Raw genomic sequence first — 20,605 nt, 5'->3', positions numbered from 1 at the left:
ACGACATTTTCTGAGGCCAGCAAAATACGAGTGCTTTTACTACTCAAAGTCTGAAAGAGCAAAGGGTGGGAGCAGTTACCAGAACCTGGAGGGGAAGCCCAGTGCTGGGGTCTCCCTGAGAGAGGTGAGACCTTCAGCCGAGGACCAAGCCCGTGTTGACCAGTTATCTCTCACTTTCCTCCTACCCTTAGATCTGCCAGTGCCTCCAATTGGAACCAATAGGAAGCCCGAGAGAGGAGGATACCAGTGATGCAGGGCCTGTGGTCGGCCCCCAGGGCACAGGATAGAGGGGAGAAGATGGAGAGGCGAATGAAGTGTGGGAATCAGTAAATTTTGTTGAATAAAGGAACGGCTGCTTACTACTTTTCTTAATGGATAGTTTCATTTCTTTCAGTTAACATGGCTACCCATTGCCTTTTTAAAAATCTGCTGTGATTACTCAAATGAATTAGATAAGCAGTAGTGAGTGCCTACCATAGCATTTTTACAGGTCTATTGCAAAACAATAATGGAAACTTTCTAAGAAAATTAGTTATTAGTGGGATTTTTTAGGCTGTCTTCAGAAATCTGCATTATCTTAAGTCCATAACCTGAAAAAAACAATCACTTGAATCTCATAATTATTCAACAAGGATGTGAAAGATTATCACACCATAAATACGATATATTACTTGCGACGCAACTGAAAATACTTTGCAGGACATTGAGTTAATGGATATTTGTTTTCTGGTTATTCTTACACTACTCAAGCCTACTTTTTGCCTACCTTTTCCACATTATGCTTTATTTAATCTGTCTTTAATAGGTCATAAGAATTATATCAGAGATTTTGCATTTTAAAAGGAACAAGCTCTAAGTTTGATTATGACAAATGTTTGAAATGACTCTTCCTGTACATACGTACTCAAGAAGTTTTGTTTTGTTTATTGTGGTAAATAATGTTAAATTTGTCATTTTAACCATTTTTGTGTACAGTTCAGTGGCGTTGAATACATTCACATTATTAGGCAACCATCACGACTGAAGAATGTTTTTTAATCCTTCCTATTGAGAGGTGGTGTTTCTGGTTTCACGGAGATGTTTTTCTCTTTCAAAAAGAACAACCGCAAAATCCCATGATCTTGCAGTCATATCAGTAAAGAAACATCTGCCCAAATCCTATCAAGTGATGTTTTAAAGTGGTATTAAATTAGCAAAGCTATTGTACGCTTGTTCATCAACACACACAAAAAAGAACTTGTTGGAAATAACTTTTAGAATGAACATGTCCCTTTAAACAGGAAGATGCTGTTATTTTGTTTCTTTTTATTTTACCTCTGAAGGAATTTTGTCAGAAGTCCAGCTAACACTCTAGACTCGTGGTTGTAATGTATGGGATATGCCACACTTTGTGACTCACCTTTTTTTTAATATATTTTTCAAATTTGAATAATAATATCCAGACTCAAACTTATGTTCCTTTGTTCATTTAATTGAGTTCTTGAGATGGCAATAACACAGCAGAGAAGTTTTTAACCTTTATGTATGATAAAACACATAATTAACTCATAATGCTTTATGAAAATATAAAGATAAAACTAGCTTTCCTCTACAACATGAGTTCTTCTTACCTGTTGTCATAGTAACCAGGTAAACACTAATAAAACCAAACGGGCATCAAAAAAGTTTTTCATATAAAAGGTATTGAAAATATTTATAGGACCTTTAAAAAATAGATTATCTGAGTAGAGGAAGAAAAGACTCAAGTAATAGAGGAGAAGTAGTCAAACTTTATTTGCATATGGAAAGAGAGTTGAGGGGGTGGAAATCTGCGTTGCTGAGAAAAAGAGTTTTCAGAGCAGACTGTTCTGGTATTTTATACCAATTATGTGCAGCTATTGCTTTGAATAAATTTTGCTGCCCTGCTGAGATTTCCTTTTTACAAATCCTAGAGCAATTATAAGATGGAAGTCTGGAATGTATAAACAATGTCCTTTGAACAGTAAATGAGCCTCATTCTTATAAAACTCAAGGGTAGGAATGTACTACCTTTTATCCTATGTTTCTCTGCCTTTCCTTCCTCCTTAATCATAGCACAGAAATTAGGGTCTGCTTCAAGAGTATATAAAAACATGAATTTTGCCTAAAAATACTTTTAAATGACAAATTCCATGAAATTAACAAAATCTCTCTGTTGCTACGTAATACCAGTGTACTTAATACATGTTCAATACAGCAGTTGATTGAATATTCCTATTCTATTCTATTTCTAGCCTTAACACAAGAATCTGTAATAGATTACTTTTTTCTATAGACCTGGAAACAAAACACTGCACCAGGTCAGTGTGCATGGGGAAAAAGTGACACCCTTAGAGCGCAACATTAGGCTGAGTTTCCAAATGCCAGCTTGTTTTACGTGACAGAGCAATCTGCACTAATCAAGGCAAACAATATATACAATCCTAAAGAGAAGTCAACTGTCACTTAGCGTTAACTGTAAAAGCCTGAGCTCCATTATTTTGCCAAACTTACAGACCTTATACAATGTTTACAATAAGGTTTGGAGAGTTGCCTAGCATTGGAATATATACAATTAAACAACATAGTTGAGTGGCCCTTTTATGTCAGCACTGCTAAAAGAGCACCATTATGTGTACTCATGATAGTCATTCTTGGAACTCTTAACATAAACAGGAATAGAGAACATTCATTTGTAATTCTATCTGAGTACATGTGGGATTTTATTTTATTTTATTCACATAAACCCCCATGGAAACTAAAGATAGCAATAATAAAAGGATCACTGAATGAGAATTATTTCTGTGACTGTCAAAGAATGCAATACTTATATTGTTTGCAACTGAGCTTAAGCACTCACCTTATTTGGACTTTTATTTAAGCTTGTATAAAAAAGGGAGATTGTATTTAAATTAATTACAAAGTGAATTTTATTTGTTTGAAAATAACACTAGAAATTAATACAAAATGCACTTCCTGATTTCCTCTTTCAGACATTTTCAAAAAATAGCACATGCAAAGAGGCAACAATATTATCGATTAAAATGAAACAAAACACAAGCTAACTTTTAAGTTCACATCATATTTTGTTAAAGTTAGTTAGGCTAATTTTATAGTTATAGCTCGGCCAGAATGTTTTATCCTTCGGTGTTGTTAGCAACAGTAAAAGGGAATGACACACAATTGAAGCAATTTTTTCTGAGGAAAATAGAAATATTTAAGAGATTGATTTATAGTTCTATCACTCAGAAATACAAATATATATATTTTTAATCTAGGTATTGGGTTTTTATTGAAGTTTTCTTTCTCTGCCTGTTTCCCAGAAATGTTTGGCTTTGTAATTCTGAGAAATAGTTTACATCAACACCAAAATAAAATATAGTTATGTCAACTGACACAAAAATGCCTGACTCAAAACGAGGAGGAAGATTTGGGCTCAATTTAGGTCACTGAAGCCAGTGACGCCAGCTGTTTTTGCTTCTGTTTTCTAGTCTGTTGTCTGAAATTTGGAAATTTGTTAAGCATGTTTCTAGAGAGAGGATTTAACTGCTTCATACAAGTTTACCTGTTATTTAGCAAAAACATAAATAACTGTCAGCCTGATAAATAGATTTACAGCAGGATACTTGAATGATTGAGTGCTAGTGTACCTCAAAATATCAAAACAGTTCCTAAAATGTAATTTTTCAATGAGAAATGAAATGTTTGCCTCCCTCTAACCTGGCCTGAAACTTGTAGTTTAAAGCCCTTAATACAAACAACTTTTTGTCCTTTACTTTCTCTTAGAGTATAAATCCTCTTCACTTCTTCTAATACCTAGTGGGCTTCTACTTATAATCAGAATGTATGAAAGGTTATATATATATATATATATATATATACACACACACACACACACACCAAAGGATTTCCCAAACATGATTTTGTCTCTACTTTTGGAAATGAGGGAGGGAGTTTCTTGGAGTACAAGTTGTGAGTTGCGAGAGATCAACCAGTTGCTCCAGATATTCTTTAAACAACCCAGCATTGTGATTCACACATATTTGTAATATGCTTCTCTCTCCCCAAAAATATGTATTTCAAACATTTTCCTCTATTCCTAATTTTTCCATAAGTTGATGAATAAATTTAGTTATGACTTTATAAACTTAAAATATCTCCTTTAAATTAATATTTTTCTAGATTAGAGACTCCTAGTTTTAATATGTATACTTACATAGAAATGTCTGTATTCCTTGAATCATTTTAGTAATTCTGCATTTCATTGTTTTCAAAGGGCAATCATTACAACCTCCTAGAGTGACCAATTTACACGCACTTGAATTTTGTACATAGAAGCATTATGTTTTCAGTTTTATTTCCAATAAATAGTTTTTATTTCCCTGCCCAGCATTTATTGCCCTTTTGAGTTTTGGTTCATATTGGGCTCCTGCCTTTCAGAAACTGTCCAAAATAACTCCCAAATGGTTCCAGTTAGAACTGGTGGTTTAGTGGGCTAAGTCTTGCTTATGGATATTGAAGATCATCTGTCACTTTTCTGTCCCACTTTTCCCACAGCTTATCCCCATCAGCTCAGTATGTCAGTGCAATGAAAGGGTAGGGTGCTATATGCAGATTTGGAGATTTTATTGTGGACAGATGCTTTCTAATACTGTATAAAAATGTTGAAATAAAAAGACATGGGTCCGAGAGAGACCATTCTTGGAACTGAAGGCAAGAATTACACCATGTTGGTTTCCTGTTACATTTTCTTACATTATAACATTCATTGCACAGATATTCTTAACTAGGCATATGGGGGATTCATAGGTTGGTCATACCCCCCCCACTCTGAGAGCGAGTACAGTACAGTCTGATACAGGAAATAGAATATAGTAAACAGACATTAACAATCTAAGATGAGGGCCACGGATGGTATCAGGAGAGAGATCTGCAGAAAAACTAGAGAAATAGACCTAATTTCTGTCCAGGAAAGATAAAAAATGTTCTATGGATGAGGCAACATCCATCTTGCATAGCTGTAGGAATTTCCTGGCAGGTATAGACTATGATAGAATTTACTATAATAAGGAACGTTGTTATTAACAACAATAACGATAGTAATGATAGTGATTACAGGTAACATTTTTAAATATTTACCATGTGATGGGCACTGTTCTAGAAAATTTATCTGTATGCAAATCACTATTGTTAAAATATAAAACATAGATAAGTATGAACGTATTTTATGTTAGAGTAAGTAATAGGAAAAAGGAAGAGGACAACAAATTGATGTGGTTGATAGATAGAATAAATTTAATTTATAAATGTTATACTTTTTCATATAATCAGGAAAATACCTGTGTACTGTGAGAAGTAAATAATGTTGTTGTTTTCTACTGACAATCGAAAAACTCTGTAATACAGATAATTAACATACGCTAGGAAGTAAAAATAAATTGGGTTTATAGAATAATATTGGGGAGTGTGATGTGGAGCTATTCCAAGCAGAACACCAGCTTGCATTTGTTTTTCTTTTACATCTACACCCGCACAACAGCCTCATGGGTTTAAAAATATATCTGTGCAGTTTTACTGTCTTGGCTCTGGAGTACCATACTCAATGAAATCCTAGTTACCAGCATAAGGCTTCAGATGTTGCCAGTACAGGCCAGACATTTTTTATTAAGAATCTTCTTTATCATTCCTCCTTTCAGAAATTTCTAGCCCCTCCCTGATTTTCACTGTTGTGTCTATTCATTACGAGGTCAACTTTTCGTCTCCTTTATTTTATTTCAGCTTTTTGAAATCTGTTAACCTCTTTCCAAGTTACATTCCAGAATGAGTCTGCCCTGTAATTCTATGTTATCTCATGACAGCTCTTTGGGTACTTCCCCAGAATCATTTCTGCGTTGATACGCTTGTGTGAGAGTTAGTTACAGAATGCCAATAAAGTCCTGAGAGGAAACAGAAGGTCTGGGTAGAAATGCTGAGGGTAGTGACTCCCTGAAGAAAAGGGTCTGTGGAGAGGTGGGTACCAAGATGGGAAACTAGAAAGCGTTGGATAGTGATTCTTGCAGAGTGTTAGCCAACTGAGAAGAAACTAGAACCCACTAAAGAAACAACACATTTAGAGAATGGTTGGAAGCTCTCAAGGCCCTGCAGCCCCGAGTTGCAGACACCTTGTGTGGGCGGACTCCAGGGAAGCCTGGAGTCAGGGCTGGGTGGCAACAAGAACCAAAGATATGAGAAACAGCCCCAGGCGGGAAGCTCTGGGTCCTGTCCTGCCTCTCTGACAAAGAGGACAGGACGCTGGTTTGAGTTAAGGTTGAAAACGAGGGTAAACTCAGAAAAGAGATTGCAAGTGCAATGAAAGAATGATTTAATGTGTAAAGATGAGCCAGACCATGTGGAATTTGAAAGGGCACCTATGATATGTCTAATTTGTATGTAGTTTATTTCCTAAGATTCTCTTTGTGTTTTCTTGTAAACAGTTACCAGGACCCAAATCAGGGATGAGGGTATTCCAAGAAAAGTACAAAGGCATGAATCCAAGTGGCTCTGTCTTTGGAGGGGAAACCTGTATTCTTTTAGATGATGGTAACGGAACATTTCCCAAGAAATGGCATTAGAGACTGTGTTGAAGGGTCCTCTGGGGCTGGGTTTTGGCATATGTATATATAATAATTCTAACACAGGTAGCCCTATCCATGGGTAAGGGCAAAACTAATGCTAACAAATAATATTTTCTGTGAGCCATGATTTAGCTAACCCCTGATACTTCCTTTCATGCAAGAGTTTGAATCTCTCTTGACCAAAATATATGTTCACTTTTCAAAGTTGAATTAATGGATACAAATTACTTTAATGATGTCTTACATTGTAGATTTTTTAAAAGCCTTCAAGATGAAGTTACCTCAAACTTTCCTGCCCCAAATAGAAGTTAATAATATCTACTTAATCTATACATTTTAACCAAATGATCAAATTTACCTGTCCCACATACTGTACATAATACTATTAGTTTGAGTGAAAGCTAATCAAAGTAATCAGAAAATAGATTGTATGTTTTTTGTTGAAATTGAAGGAATGAAAATAAGTTTACTTATATTAAGGCTGACTTTTCATAGATAAACTTCCAATGCTAGGCAGTAAAAACGCCTACTCAAGATTGGAGCAGGGTGCATTTACCTGTCTAACCATTTTGTAACTGTGCCATAACCATGTTGGCAAACAGTCCAAAACTAAATCAGATAGAAACATGAATCCATGTTCTCAGAGATATTGTTAATGAGCCACTTGTGAGCAGGGATCGTGCCTTCAATTTCTTTGAAACCTTTGTTACTCATGTAGTGGATACCCACTAATAAATATTTGTTGAGTGACCCAGACCCATATATATAATATCACCTTATTCTTTTAGGAAAATGGCTACTACATTTCTTTAATTCTAATGCACACCTTTCCTCCCCATTCTTTAACATCCCTGAAGTTGGGGTGTGTCTTACATTTGATGGCATGTTTCAGTGGGTCATCAGCCTGGATTAGAGTCAAGCTCTTCAGAGGAGATTTGTGTTTGCTTGTGATAGCCATTCAGGGACACTACCAATATGAGACTGCTTGATATTAAATTACCTGCTTGAGGTTTTCTTGTACCACACTGGTTGTGTGGATGCAGTACCAGTTGGCAGTTTGCATTCTCAGAGATTTTTTTTTTCTTCAGCTGGTCCCAAGCTTGAGATATACATGTCTACTTGCTGTTTCTTTCAGCGTGGCAAGTTTATTTCTTGTTAGCCCTTCCCTAGAAAATGTGACCCTTTGGTGTCTCAGTTTTCTGTAGCAGTCTTCTGTCAGACTCTTCATTTTGGAGCATTTAAAAAATTTATTAGTGGTACATAGACTAATGGTGTATCCTACTGTTGATGGCATTTTAGACCTGATGAAAACTTGTTTATGTTGCTATATATCCAGCTGATCCATGACATTTGAAAGCCCAGACAGGTTTTGCCTTGTTGACTGCCAGTGGGACCAAAAAGCTTATTTTGTATGGAAGATGGTTGTGGTGCTCTCATACATTGAAAATTATGAGTAAGTCTAGATGACCATGTCTTCACAGTGTTATTTCTGCTAAACCTCTCTGACGTTTGGGAAACAAACTTGGCTGTAGTTTCTTGCGTCACTGTTCCTTGCTGTGCATAAGGTTCACTTAGAGATGGCACTCAGGCGATAAGACTAGGAATCCAAGTGGTGTTTAATCAGAAATCCTGGTTCTTCTCCTTGGCTCTCACTAAATGAACTTTCTTCTCCTTTGTGGCTAGGCTTTCACCTTGTACACTTACTGGTCAGCTGCGTTCATTTTGCATTCCTCACAGCAGTTGGTCCTTGCCCACCTTTTTTTTTTTTTCTTTTTACCCCCATATGATCTGCAGGAACGCCCATCTTTTTGTTATCATGTGCAGACTAGAATGTCCTCCTGACTTATAGTCTTCACTGGGTAACATTCTATGCATTTCTCTCCTTCCATAGTGTTGCTCACTTTCCTCATGCTCTCTCCCTGGATAATTCGCATCTTGTTTGGGAAAAGAGACAAGGAGAAGAGAATTAGTTAACATTTATTTATTTATTGCCTACTATTGTCAGGCACTTTAAGAAATTATTTTATCAACAACTGTAGCAAATAATTATTATCATCCCATTTTACATAAGAGGAGGCTGGGGTTCACAGAGGTGAAGCAACTGCCCAAGGTCATATGGCAGGTAAGGAGTTGAGCCAGGATTTGAAACCTCCGTCACACTTCAAAGTCACTGTTTTCACTCCACCTCACTGCTTTCCTTGAAGCAGAGCTTCACTTAGCTTTTTGTTTTTGTTTTTCTTTATCTCCTTTTAGGTTCACTTAAGTTACTTATCCACAATAAAGATCAAAACTATAAAGAAGTCAACTAAAAGCAGATACAGCAAACGATGGCATCATAGGTGTGGGTTCTGGAACTTGAGATTTGGGCTTTAATTTTGTTCTGTTTTTGTTTTTGTGTGTGTTGTGTACATGTTGGCTTTCTGTTACTGTGTTAACATTTGAGAAATGAGTATTTCAGATAAAAACAAAAGCTGAGGACTTCACTGTTCCAATTCTCAAATTTAAAAATCTTAAAATTAGCCTGACATCTGCTTGGTGTCTCATTTTCACATGGATGTCTAATTTAGAGGGTTTTTTCCTCTTTAACTAGAGTTTGGCAAAGCATCAATTGAAAGCAAACAATATTTTATATTTATATTTTGTTATATTCAGAGGAATCTCTAGAGTATATCAGTACCGTATAATTTATTGAATACATTTAATGCCATAAAAGAATGATTTTAGGAGCTTTGGTTTTTATAGGCATGATTGGCAGACATAATGTAACTCACTCGAGATGGTAATAAATTGCAATAAAAGTACAATAAAACACTTAAAACACTTTGTGTGTATATTCCATATGATAGTCATACATAGATACATTTTAAAATAATAAACACTTTTCTGATAAGTGTTAGAATTATCAAGACAGGGAGGCTGTGTGGAAGTTAGATGACATTCTTAACTACTATGTAAAGATTGAAATTCTAGAAATGTGTGTGTGTGTGTGTGTGTGTGTGTGTGTGTGTGTGTGTGTGGTGTGGGGAGGGTGTAGCTCTGCCAAAGCCCCTTTGTACCTGGAGTTTTGTTGCCTGTTTCTTGATCAGACCAAGCATAGGCTTAGATGATCTGAATCAGTTTCGTAATCTGATGAGCTCTGCTCTGAGCTTTGGTAACTGTTGAGAACACTCAGGAGAAGGCCCTAGAGAGAAGAGAAGATTCTGCCCCACAGTCCTCCGGCTTGGTTCCTGTGCCAAGCCTGCTTTAATGATTCAATGCTGGGATTCCTTACTCCTGAGATTGGTTGTAACCCGGTTAGTGTCTGACCTTTTCTTACCTGAGTAAGATCTAGAGTACTTCTCTGAGAGTAAGAGATACTTAGGTAGCCTGAAAGCCTGAGGGCTGACATGTGATGACCAAAAAAGCGGTGCTTCTTTTATCAAATAAAAAATCTGAATAAAAAATGTAGGATTGAGTTGGGCAGGAGCAATGTTAGAGTTAGCCAACAATATCGAGTACTGTTTGATTTTTTTGTTCAGTATAGTTGTTGATATTTGTTATGCAAAGACTATTGGTGGCTACCTTAGAGACAGGATGAACCAAACACTTAATCTTGAATTTCTAGAGAATTGCGTCATAAGATGTTGGAAGTACAATCATAATGACTATGCCAAATACAAGTTACACCACATCACATGCTTTTGTCATTAATGGTGACAGGTTGGCCAATTAATCTGTCTCTTTGGAAAACCTTCAAAGAAAGATTAGCTTATTTGACTTTTTGTCATGGTGATTATTTGATGATAACTCACTTTGGAACATCCTCAAGATTCATTTGCTTAGATGCCCTTTAATAAAAACTCTTGACAAGAAGATAAAGATAAATAATGACCATTTTATTTATGGAACTACAGTAGCATACTATTCTGTAAATAAGCACATTGCAATTATTCTTGGACAATATCAAACCTAGTGGAAATCCTTCCTTATGGTGTACAGAAACCTACTTACGGAATATGACAGGATTCTTAAATAAGAATTAGTCCATTTCATGTGGTTCTTGCAAGGGCAACAATATTTTCTCAACTCTTCACATCCTAGGATTAATGACATGTTCAATAGATATTTGTCAAATGCATAGGTAAATGGGCAATTGAATGAACTCAAGAAAATGTGTGACTTTTAAATGGAAAATAGTGAAAGCTACACAATATTTAAAAAGTAACTTAATATTCAAAAAGCTGCTGAGGACAACATAAAAGATACCAATATAACCACCTGATAGTGTTAACAGATTACAATATTGACCATATGCTTTACCTCCTTTTTTCTTTTTAATAAAAGAAAATATTGCCTGCCTTTCTTCCTCAGAGGCACCTCTCACCATGAATTTCAAGTCTACTCTTAATATGCACACTTCTCCTACATTTTTGTATGTTAATAAAAAATACGTACAACTGTATTTTATGTTTTTAAATCTACATTTATGATGTCATAATCTATGTATCCTTCCGCAGTTTTCTTCATGCAGCATTGTTTTTGAGAAATGTGTTATTTTATTCATTTTGTTGCATAGTAGTTTTCTGTTTTTTAATTATATCATAATTTGCTGAACTGTTTACTTTTTGATGATGTAAGCTGTTGCTGGTTTTTCCAGTTACAGATATGTCATGGTGCCCATCCCTGTGTGGATCTCTGTGTGCATGTGTGGTAGATTCTCTGAGACACGTGTCTGCAAGTGGAGTGGGGAGTCGTGGTGTGGCATGGTGTGTGTTTCCTGAAGGGGATGTCTTGATTTATCCTTCCACTGGCATATAGGAGAGCACTTTGCTCTATACTTCTTTTAAAAGGCTTTGTCATTTAGTTAGTAAAATAGTGTTTTGTGTATGTGTGTTTTTTTAAGTTTATCGTAGGTGGCTTAACTGCATTTAATTTCACAAAATTCAAATTCCTTTTCATAACCATAGAGAAAGACAGACCACATAATAAACAAAACACTTGTGAATGAAAAAAGAGAACAGCCATGGAATGAAATAGGAGACATAAAGTTAAATTGCCTTTTTTGCTCTCCATCAAAGCTGCTGTTTTGTTTTTTTGAGACGGAGTTTCACTCTTGTCACCCAGGCTGGTGTGCAATGGTGCAATCTCAGCTCACTGCAACCTCTGCCTCCTGGGTTCAAGCGATTCTCCTGCCTCAGCCTCCTGAGTAGTTGGGATTATAGGCACCTGCCACCATGCCCGGCTAATTTTTGTATTTTTAGTAGAGATGGGGTTTCACCATGTTAGCCAGGCTAGTCTCGAACTCCTGACCTCAGATGATCCACCTGCCTCGCAACTCCCAAAGTGCTGGGATTATAGGCCTGAGCCACCGCGCCCGGCCGCGAAGTTGCTGTTGAACTCACTGAAGTGCGTCTCATTCTGAAAGGGCCGGTGGCTCACCCTCCTGATTACAATCCTGGTTGAAAAGACTACATCATTATCATTTTCAGCCCTAAATACTTAGTCTTGTATCAGCCTGAATTGATGTTTTTTGAGAGGCATGTTATAAAATGAAAGTAGATATCTACTGAAAGGTTCTGGATTTAATAGCTTAAGTGAGTAAGAATCAGCTTTTACAGTTATTGGATTAACCATCCTGACCACTCTGAACATCTTTTTGAACCTCTTTTTTCTAGAACAGGTTATCATTTCTTTTATGTGAAAACTACTTTTGGCAGAAATGAAACCTGGTTTTGTCAGAAGGGGAAGAAAAAGCATCTGGCTAATTTTATGGATAACATTTTTTTTTCTTTCTTCTCTTGACAGTGGGTTCCATTTTCTTCTCAGTTCTGCAGGAAGAGCCCATTTCCTTGCTATGATTTTCCTTTCATGTATACTGTAAATAACAAATGTTAGACTGCCTTCTAACTTCCCATCTCTTCCATTCTTTTTGGGGTTTCATTCTTTAACTGAAATGTCTATCTAAGTTTAGAAATGATTTTGGCTGGCCAGGTGCTGTGGCTCATGCCTGTAATCCCAGCACTTTGGGGGGCCGAGGCGGGTGGATCACCTGAGGTCAGGAGTTCAAGACCAGTTGGCCGACATGGTAAAACCCCATCTCTGCTAAAAATACAAAAATTAGCTGGGCATGGGGGTGCCCAGCTACTCGGGAGGCTGAGGAAGGAGAATCGCTTGAACCCGAGAGGCAGAGGTTGCAGTGAGCCCAGATTGCGCTATTGCACTCCTGCCTGGGCGACAAGAGTGAAACTCCATCTCAAAAAAAAGAAAGAAATGACCTTGGCTAATATGATGTTCCTTATCTTTTGCTTAAAGTTTCTATTCCTCTTGCCAAATATTCTTCTTGTTCAGAGTATTATTTCTACTTACCCAGTACTAGAATCTCAAAAACCGCCTAGGTTTAAAGTCTTCCACCCAGATACCACTCACTGTGCTTTTTCAACAAAATAGCACCTTTTCTTCTTTCTTCACCTCCTTCCTTTTCTGCCCTAATTTGACTGGTGTCATATGTTAACATTAAAGGCCTGCTCAGGGCTGCTACCTAGAAATCTTGGGCAAAAGGCATAAGACAGAGCAGAGGGCAGGCATTGTGTCCTTATACTAAGCATGGTCAAATGCTTGAGTGTCCACTTGCCAGTTATTTGTGATAAATAGCACAAAACAGATTGGTTTTTCTCACACGGCAACAGGTTGTCAGGTCACTTGAATACCCTCGCCCTGGTGAATCTGATGCACATCCAAGTTTGGGGCCCGTTGAGCTAAGCAAAGGAGAACTTGGAAAGGAAATTGGTGAAGAGCCTGTGAGGCATCCACTAGCTGAAAACAATAGTAATAACTCTTGTGCTGTCTGTTGTTCAGGGCCATCTGCTCTGCCACTTGCCTTCCATTGTCATAGAAAACTGAATATTGATTGAAATTATTAAATCAAGAAGATGGCAATAATGATTCTACTCGACAGTCTGCAAGCCTGAGGGATTGTTTTACAGCGAAGCAAATGGCCACTTCAATGGCTAATGCCTAAAAGAAAATAACCAGCAAGTCCAAGGGCAACGAAACTCTCTCTCCTTGCTATGATCTCCTATTATTTTCTACTGGAAATGTGTATTTGTGAAGAATTTCTGAATTGTTAGCTGTAGGCAAATACTTGTGTGAGCCTAATGGAGTACAGAGTAGTGAAAGTGGAGGTTATAACGCAAAGAGGAAGGCAGCGGTGAGTGGCAGTGATGGGTGTGAGCCCAGCTGGGGTATCTTCTGCAGCCTTTGCAGGCCTGCACACATGCTGTGGCCTATAGCGCTCCCGAAGCTGGACCAGCCAACCGCAGCTTTCCTTCCAGAGGTGATGAAGGTGCAGGCTCTTGCCCTTAGTGACTGTTGCGCTGACTTTACAAAAATGAAATGAAAGGGACAGGAAGTCATTCCTGTCCCTCCACTTACTGGAATTAAAGTGAAGAACTTCAGGCAAGGCCACGGCCACCCTGCCTCTCACTCAGATGCTTGAAATGCCACCATTTTCTCCTTATTCTTTTCATCAGAGAATTATTATTGATTTTTTCAAAAGAGCACATTTTTTCTTTCTTTCTTTCTTTCTTTCTTTCTTTCTTTCTTTCTTTCTTTCTTTCTTTCTTTCTTTTCTCTTTCTCTCTCTCTCTCTCTCTCTCCCCCACTCTCTCTCTCTTTCTTTCTTTCTTTCGAGATGGAGTCTTGCTCTGTTGCCCAGGCTGAAGTGCATTGGATCAATCATAGCTCACTGCAGCCTTGAACTCCTGAGCTCAAGTGATCCTTCCACCTCAGTCCCCTTGTTGCTGGGACCACAGGCATGCAACACCATACCTGGATAATTTTTTTAAGAGATAGGGTCTTGCTGTGTGCCCAGACTGGTCTCAAACTACCGGCTTTAAGTGATCCTCCAGCCTTGGCCTCCCAAAGTATTGGGATTACAGGCGTGAGCCACCTTACCTAGCAAGAACACCTTTTCTAGGAGGGATAATATTAAGTTTTATTGCTCATTTAACTCTTATTATTGTAGACTAGATGAAGGACGGAGATGACAAGAGGATGCTGTATGTCTTACAAGATCATAGGAAAAGGGAGGTTGAGGGCACGGATGTTTCTCACAGAGCTTAGGGACTGGGGAGAAAACACACATCCTTTCTTCTACCTCGCCATTCAATATGGTTATATTAGTGAAACCAGAATAAGATATATCAGTGAAATCAGAATAAGATATATTAGTGAAATCAGAATAAGTTGACTCAAGGGCATCATTAAAAAGAAGCAAAACAGTCAGAGAGGAAATTGCGGAAAAGCAACAGGTTGTCCAATGGCCTGTGTTAGAAAAGGAAGCAGGCACTGTTGTGTAGTGGCAGAGCCAGGACTCCCTTCCCCTGGTAACTAGCTAGCTGATAACCTGTGGTCACACCCCACTGACCTGTGGTCATATCACAGTTGTCCTACGTGACCTTACGTGAGACTGCTAGTCTCTCTGAACCACAGTGTCCTTATCTGCAAAACTGGGGAAATGATGCTGACTTTGCAGAGCTGTTGCCAGGATTAAATATATTGTCATCTGCAAAGCCCATGGATTGAGGTGTGTGTGTGATATGTGTTGATTCCCTTACCTCATGGTGACATGCTGAGTGGTGAAGGCACCCAGGCTGGTCACCACCTGCTTCTCCTCCTGTTCCTCTGACTTGGTGCCTTTCAGAGTCATTGCATGCCCTCAACTCCCTATTCCCCACAAAAAGCAAAAAGCAGATGCCTCTTCAAAGTTATGACCAGAATCAGGGCATTCACCTTGATTGCCTTGCTTTGGGTAAGGACAACCACTGGGGGAGGAGTGGAGCCATCACCTGCTTCAGGGAGCATCTGCCTTCTGTGGGCCCAGAGGTTAGTTTTAACTTATCTACAAGGTTAATGGATTGAATTGTGTGTTAGATTGTAATTAAGAATTTTCCCCAATTAATGATGCTGGTGTAGGAAAAGCCATAAATCCTCCCCTGGCTCAGCAGGCTTAGGCTTGAAGTAAAGTGGTGTTTAGAGGAAGTTCCTGTGTTCCTAATATATACTTTTGTGCACATTGGTTTCAATCAATATTGATGAACTGATCTCTTAGAAAGAAGATATGTGCATTAGACCTTAGATCATCTATTTAGTAAATCAGTGGCTATGCTTGGAGTATTAGTGTCAGGCCCTATTGTGAAACATTACTTTCTAAGTAATGGAAAAGTGGAGTAAATTATTTATTGAGAACTTTGGTCATAAAATACCTCCTGGTCACTGGAGGCAATAAGATTAACCATGTAACATGTGAAATAATACATGATTTTGGTCAACAGTTAATAATGATAAATGTGGAGGAGAAAGAGGAAAATGTTTTTTAAATAGGTCAGAAACACAATGCTTATGTTGGTTTATACTTCTGCTTGAAATTTTAAAAGATTAACATGTGTATCACTTTCAGTTATTTGAAATATGCTGTTAAGAATTAAGGATTTAAAAGTTTCCCCAAAATATATTTAATCTTTTAAGAATTTGCACTATTAAAAAGATCATGGAGGATCAAGTAAAAGCATTTTAAATGTAAATCTTAGAAGCAGAAAGAATGATAGTACTTTGTATGGCGTCCTGTTTATTTTTCTAACATGAAATTAAATGTCACGTACTTGGGAAGCCACCCAGTGTTTTCTCTAAATAGTAGATACTTATGGGAAGTAGGAATAAATATGCCAGTGCTAGAAATGAGACAAATAAAGCATGAATTTACATGAATGAAAACCATCTATTAACGGGATTATTTGGAACATAAATAGAGAGCGACCCTAACCCAAACAATCTCAAAACAATTGCATCACAAAAAATGATTAGACTGTATGATGGGTATTAGGTCTTTTCTCCAAAACAGTATCCTCAAGGTGCTGCCTGAACTAAGGAACTATTTGAGCTCATGCGATTTTTGCTTGAGCACTTCTGATTTGTGGCTACAGAAAAGTCAAAGCAGCACATAAGGGCTGTGTGCATCTAAAGTGAATGCAGTGTAAGGGCCCGCCCCATCCAGTAAGCCATTTCTCCATAACTCTGTGCATATAGTTTACATTATTGGCCTTTGTGTTTAAAAAGTTACTTTGGAGATTTTTTTTTTTTTTTTTTTTGAGACAGAGTTTGTTCCTGTTACCCAAGCTGGAGTGCAATGGCACGATCTCGGCTCACTGCAACTTCTGCCTCCCGAGTTCAAGTGATTCTGCTGCCTCAGCCGCTGGAGTTCAATGGCACGATCTCGGCTCACTGCAACTTCTGCCTCCCGAGTTCAAGTGATTCTGCTGCCTCAGCCTCTGGAGTAACTGCGATTATTGGCATGCGCCACCACGCCCAGTTCATTTTTGTATCATTAGTAGACATGGGATTTTACCATGTTGCCCAGGCTGGTTTCAAGCCCCTGATCTCAGGTGATCCACCCGCCTTGGCCTCCCAAAGTGCTGGGATTACAGGTGTGAGCCGCCGTGCCCGGCCTGGCAATTTCTTTTAGTTAGTGTTTTCTGACATCCAGGAAACCAAGATGTGACCAACAATTTTTACTACAGATCTGAGGAAGTTTTGTGGAGTGTGGTTGCCATGTGAAGACCTCTCTATCCTGTGTAAAGATTTAAGTAACTTTAAATATGAGTGAATTGGGAAGAAAATGCTTTCAAATGTAATTTGACATTGAAAATAGTTTCCGTGGCAAGTTTCTGGATCTGTTTTTTTAGATATTGACAGTTTTAGGCCAGATGCCATGGCTGGTGCCTGTAATCCCGGCACTTTGGGAAGCCCAGACAGGAGGATCACTTGAGGCCAGGAGTTCAAGACCAGCCTGGGCAACAAAGTGACACTCTATCTCTATGAAAAATAAAAATATTAGCTGGGTGTGCTGGCAAGGACCTGTGGACCCAGCTACTCAGGATGCTGGGGTGGGAGGATCACTTTTGCCCAGGAGGTTGAGGCTGCAGTGAGCAATGATCACACCACTCGGCCAGGGTGACACAGTGAGACACTGTCTCAAAACAACAACAACAACAACAACAAACAAACCAATAACCCCAAAAATAATTTTAAAAAATGAGTCAGAGAAACCTTTATTTTTTGCATATTTGTTTTACCCTCACACAATAATCTGCCTCAAAAGTAGTGAGCTGCACCCGAGAATGCCAGGAAATCACCGAGAAAGTCACACGATGTGTGAAAGTGCGACTTTCAAGCTGGCACCTGTTAGTGCATAGGCAGCCCTGCCCAGCTGATCATATATTGTATGTTGCCTATTTAGCAATCTCTGGTCTGTGCTCTGAATCCTTATCAAATTGTAAGATCATCTTTCATGGTGGTATCATTTCAATATGAATCTGTAATATTATCCAATACTTGCCATACAGCAAATACATAAAGCAAATTGTAGCTATTTCTTGAAGCCATTAGTTCTGCAAGAAATGGTTGTGTTTCCCTTCTCCCACACCATTTATGGCAGTGAAACATGAATCAGAAAGACCATGTTCAAATCTCAGCTCTGCTACTTACCAGCTGTGAGAGCCTCAGTTTACTCCTTTCAAAATGAGGATACCGCGCGGTGGCTCACGCCTGTAATCCCAGCACTTTGGGAGGCTGAGGCAGGCAGATCACCTGAGGTCGGGAGTTAGAGACCAGCCTGACCAACATGGAGAAACCCTGTCTCTACTAAAAATACAAAATTAGCTGGGCGTGGTGGTGCATTCCCGTAATTCCAGCTACTCGGGAGGCTGAGGCAGGATAATCACTTGAACCCAGGAGGCGGAGGTTGCAGTGAGCCGAGATCGTGCCACTGCACTCCAGCCTGGGCGACAGAGCAAGACTCCGTCTCAAAAATAAATAAATAAATAAATAAATAAATAAATAAATAAATAAAAATAAAATAAACATAATAAATAAATAATAATAAATAAAATAAAATGAGGATACTACTGCTAATTCACAGGCCTGTCAATCTTTTCAGACTCTAATAAGATATACAAAGTCCCTCATATCTGGCTAGCTGAAGTTTATTAGAAAAGAAGTGCCAGGTTTTTTGTTGTTGTTTGTTTGATTTGGCACACTATCTCTACTATCACTGTTGATAAAATAGCCCACAGAGAACAAGTACAGGTCAAAGTAGACTTTGTGAAAAATGTATTGAATTGAACTGATTGGAATTCAGCTGGCAGTGGGTGGCTCAAGGGGAGGTTGGAGAAGAAGCCAAATTGGAAGAAGGGGAGGTCACATTGCTGCTGGAGAGTGGATCACTTGGCAGTGAGGGAACAGACAGTCAAAATATAAGAAATAGGAACAGCTCAGGAGAGCATTCAGCTTCCGTGTGGTGAAGGAACAAATCATCCTTACATATCTTAGCAGCTTGGAGGCTGTTTTACAGTAGAGCATGATAGCTAATGTTTAAATTATGCTCAGTCTACTGTGAATTATTAAGGGAACTTTAAATTATGCTCAAGGTATTGTGTTTAGAAGAGAAGGAAAATTTACAATATGGCTTAGAAAACTTTCCATTAGAAGGAGTAAGGTAACAATCTATACTGTATTTTATTTAAGCCTTAATTATCTAGATTAAAAATAATAACAAAAAAACTTCCCTGGAATTCCTTTGCAAAAGTGCCAGATGACTTCATGTACACCTTTTAGCTTCCTGACATTGGATTGAACAGCAATTTCCTCATCTTTCCAGTGGAAAGAAAAAGACGACTCACCCTATAGCTGGTAAGAGGTTTAAATCAGACAAACCATAGAAAGCACTTAGCACAGTACCTAACATGTAGTGTGTGCTAAATACATTAGGTTCTATTATTGGTGGTGGTATTATCAATGTTACAACTACTATTTTACCTTTTTAAGTTTGTTTGTTTTTTCCTGAAATTATTAGGTCCACTCTTTTCACATTGCCTATAGGTGCTTGCTCTCTGCTCCCCTGTTTGATCTGTATTTCTTTTTCTTTCACTGATTTTCCAAATATTGCTTTTATCATGGATAAATCACTGCCCATAAAAAGCTTGGGAATGGAGTTTATATTACATTGTATGTGATGGTTATAATTTTCTCTCCCTTCTCTTTCTTTCCTTGGCTTGGATATTCCTTTGGTGTCCTCTCCAGGCAGGTTCACAATTTTCCTCCCAAGCAGTAAATAGTATCCATGCAGCATGACTGCTTGCCAGCCACAGTTAATAAACTGAAGTGTGCAAGTGTGTTCCTGTTCATTTTTGTTCAGTCTGCAATTATATTTATCTGCTTCTTTCTTCTCACCCTTTCTAGTTGTAAAATTTCTCTTGGTTTAACAAAATGTCACAAGCACATTCTAAAAAATGATACTGCATGTTATCTACTTTTTCTGACATAATTGTAACTTGAGCAAATTTGTTCGCAACAGAGAGGAGTGTGACATTTCTAAACAAACAAAAATAACAGCCTGTACCGTGTCTTATATTGCCATTTATAAAGCATCAGCTCAGGTAGAAAAGGCCAGGTTTTCAACTGAAGTAAAAATGAAAAAATTGAGTTTCAATTGACATCAGATATCAGTCTTTTTCTTGACAAGAGGCTTTAAACTTTTTGGAATGATAGTTCTGATTAAACATTTAATGGCATGTATAATGTGGCATTCTAGGAACCAGGATCTGCATTGTAACTTTGTATACCTGAAGTATACGATTCAGAGAAAGAGAGACAGCTACAGAGGTGGTTTGAATTTAACTTTTAAGAATGATCAGAGACAAATATTTGACTGATGAATACAATATTTACTGATGGATGTTCAAATAATTATTATTCTAAGTATACTGAAAAATCAAATAAATGGAGAACTTTTCCATCTCACTAGAAATTCTACCTAAAAGAAATTTCAATTGCTCATTTCATGGTGGTATTTTAAAAACATTAATCTGATCCTGTCACTGTCCCAGCCCCACCCCCACTACCTAAAACCCTTAGTGACTTACTGGTGCCTTTACAAGAAAGTGCAGGCTCTTTCACAGGAC

At 38.1% G+C, this 20,605-nt stretch overlaps 1 protein-coding gene across 9 annotated transcripts in view; it reads left to right on the top strand.

Moving 5' to 3' along the window:
• The window catches only part of RBMS1 (RNA binding motif single stranded interacting protein 1), a 220,206-nt gene that overhangs the window by 18,919 nt on the left and 180,682 nt on the right, over positions 1-20,605 (top strand). Inside the window, exon 1 of one of the 9 annotated variants that reach the window (XM_063595411.1) lies at positions 253-19,334. The exons of the other annotated variants lie outside the window; for them this stretch is intronic. The gene's annotated coding sequence lies outside the window, so the exon portion shown is untranslated. Of the gene's footprint in view, positions 1-252; positions 19,335-20,605 lie in introns of those variants that run through there. 9 annotated transcript variants of the gene reach the window in all.

This window comes from Pan paniscus, chromosome 13, assembly GCF_029289425.2.
Source record: "Pan paniscus chromosome 13, NHGRI_mPanPan1-v2.0_pri, whole genome shotgun sequence".
In the NCBI taxonomy this organism is placed as follows: domain Eukaryota; kingdom Metazoa; phylum Chordata; class Mammalia; order Primates; family Hominidae; genus Pan; species Pan paniscus.
This window is presented reverse-complemented; position numbering and strand designations above follow the sequence as displayed.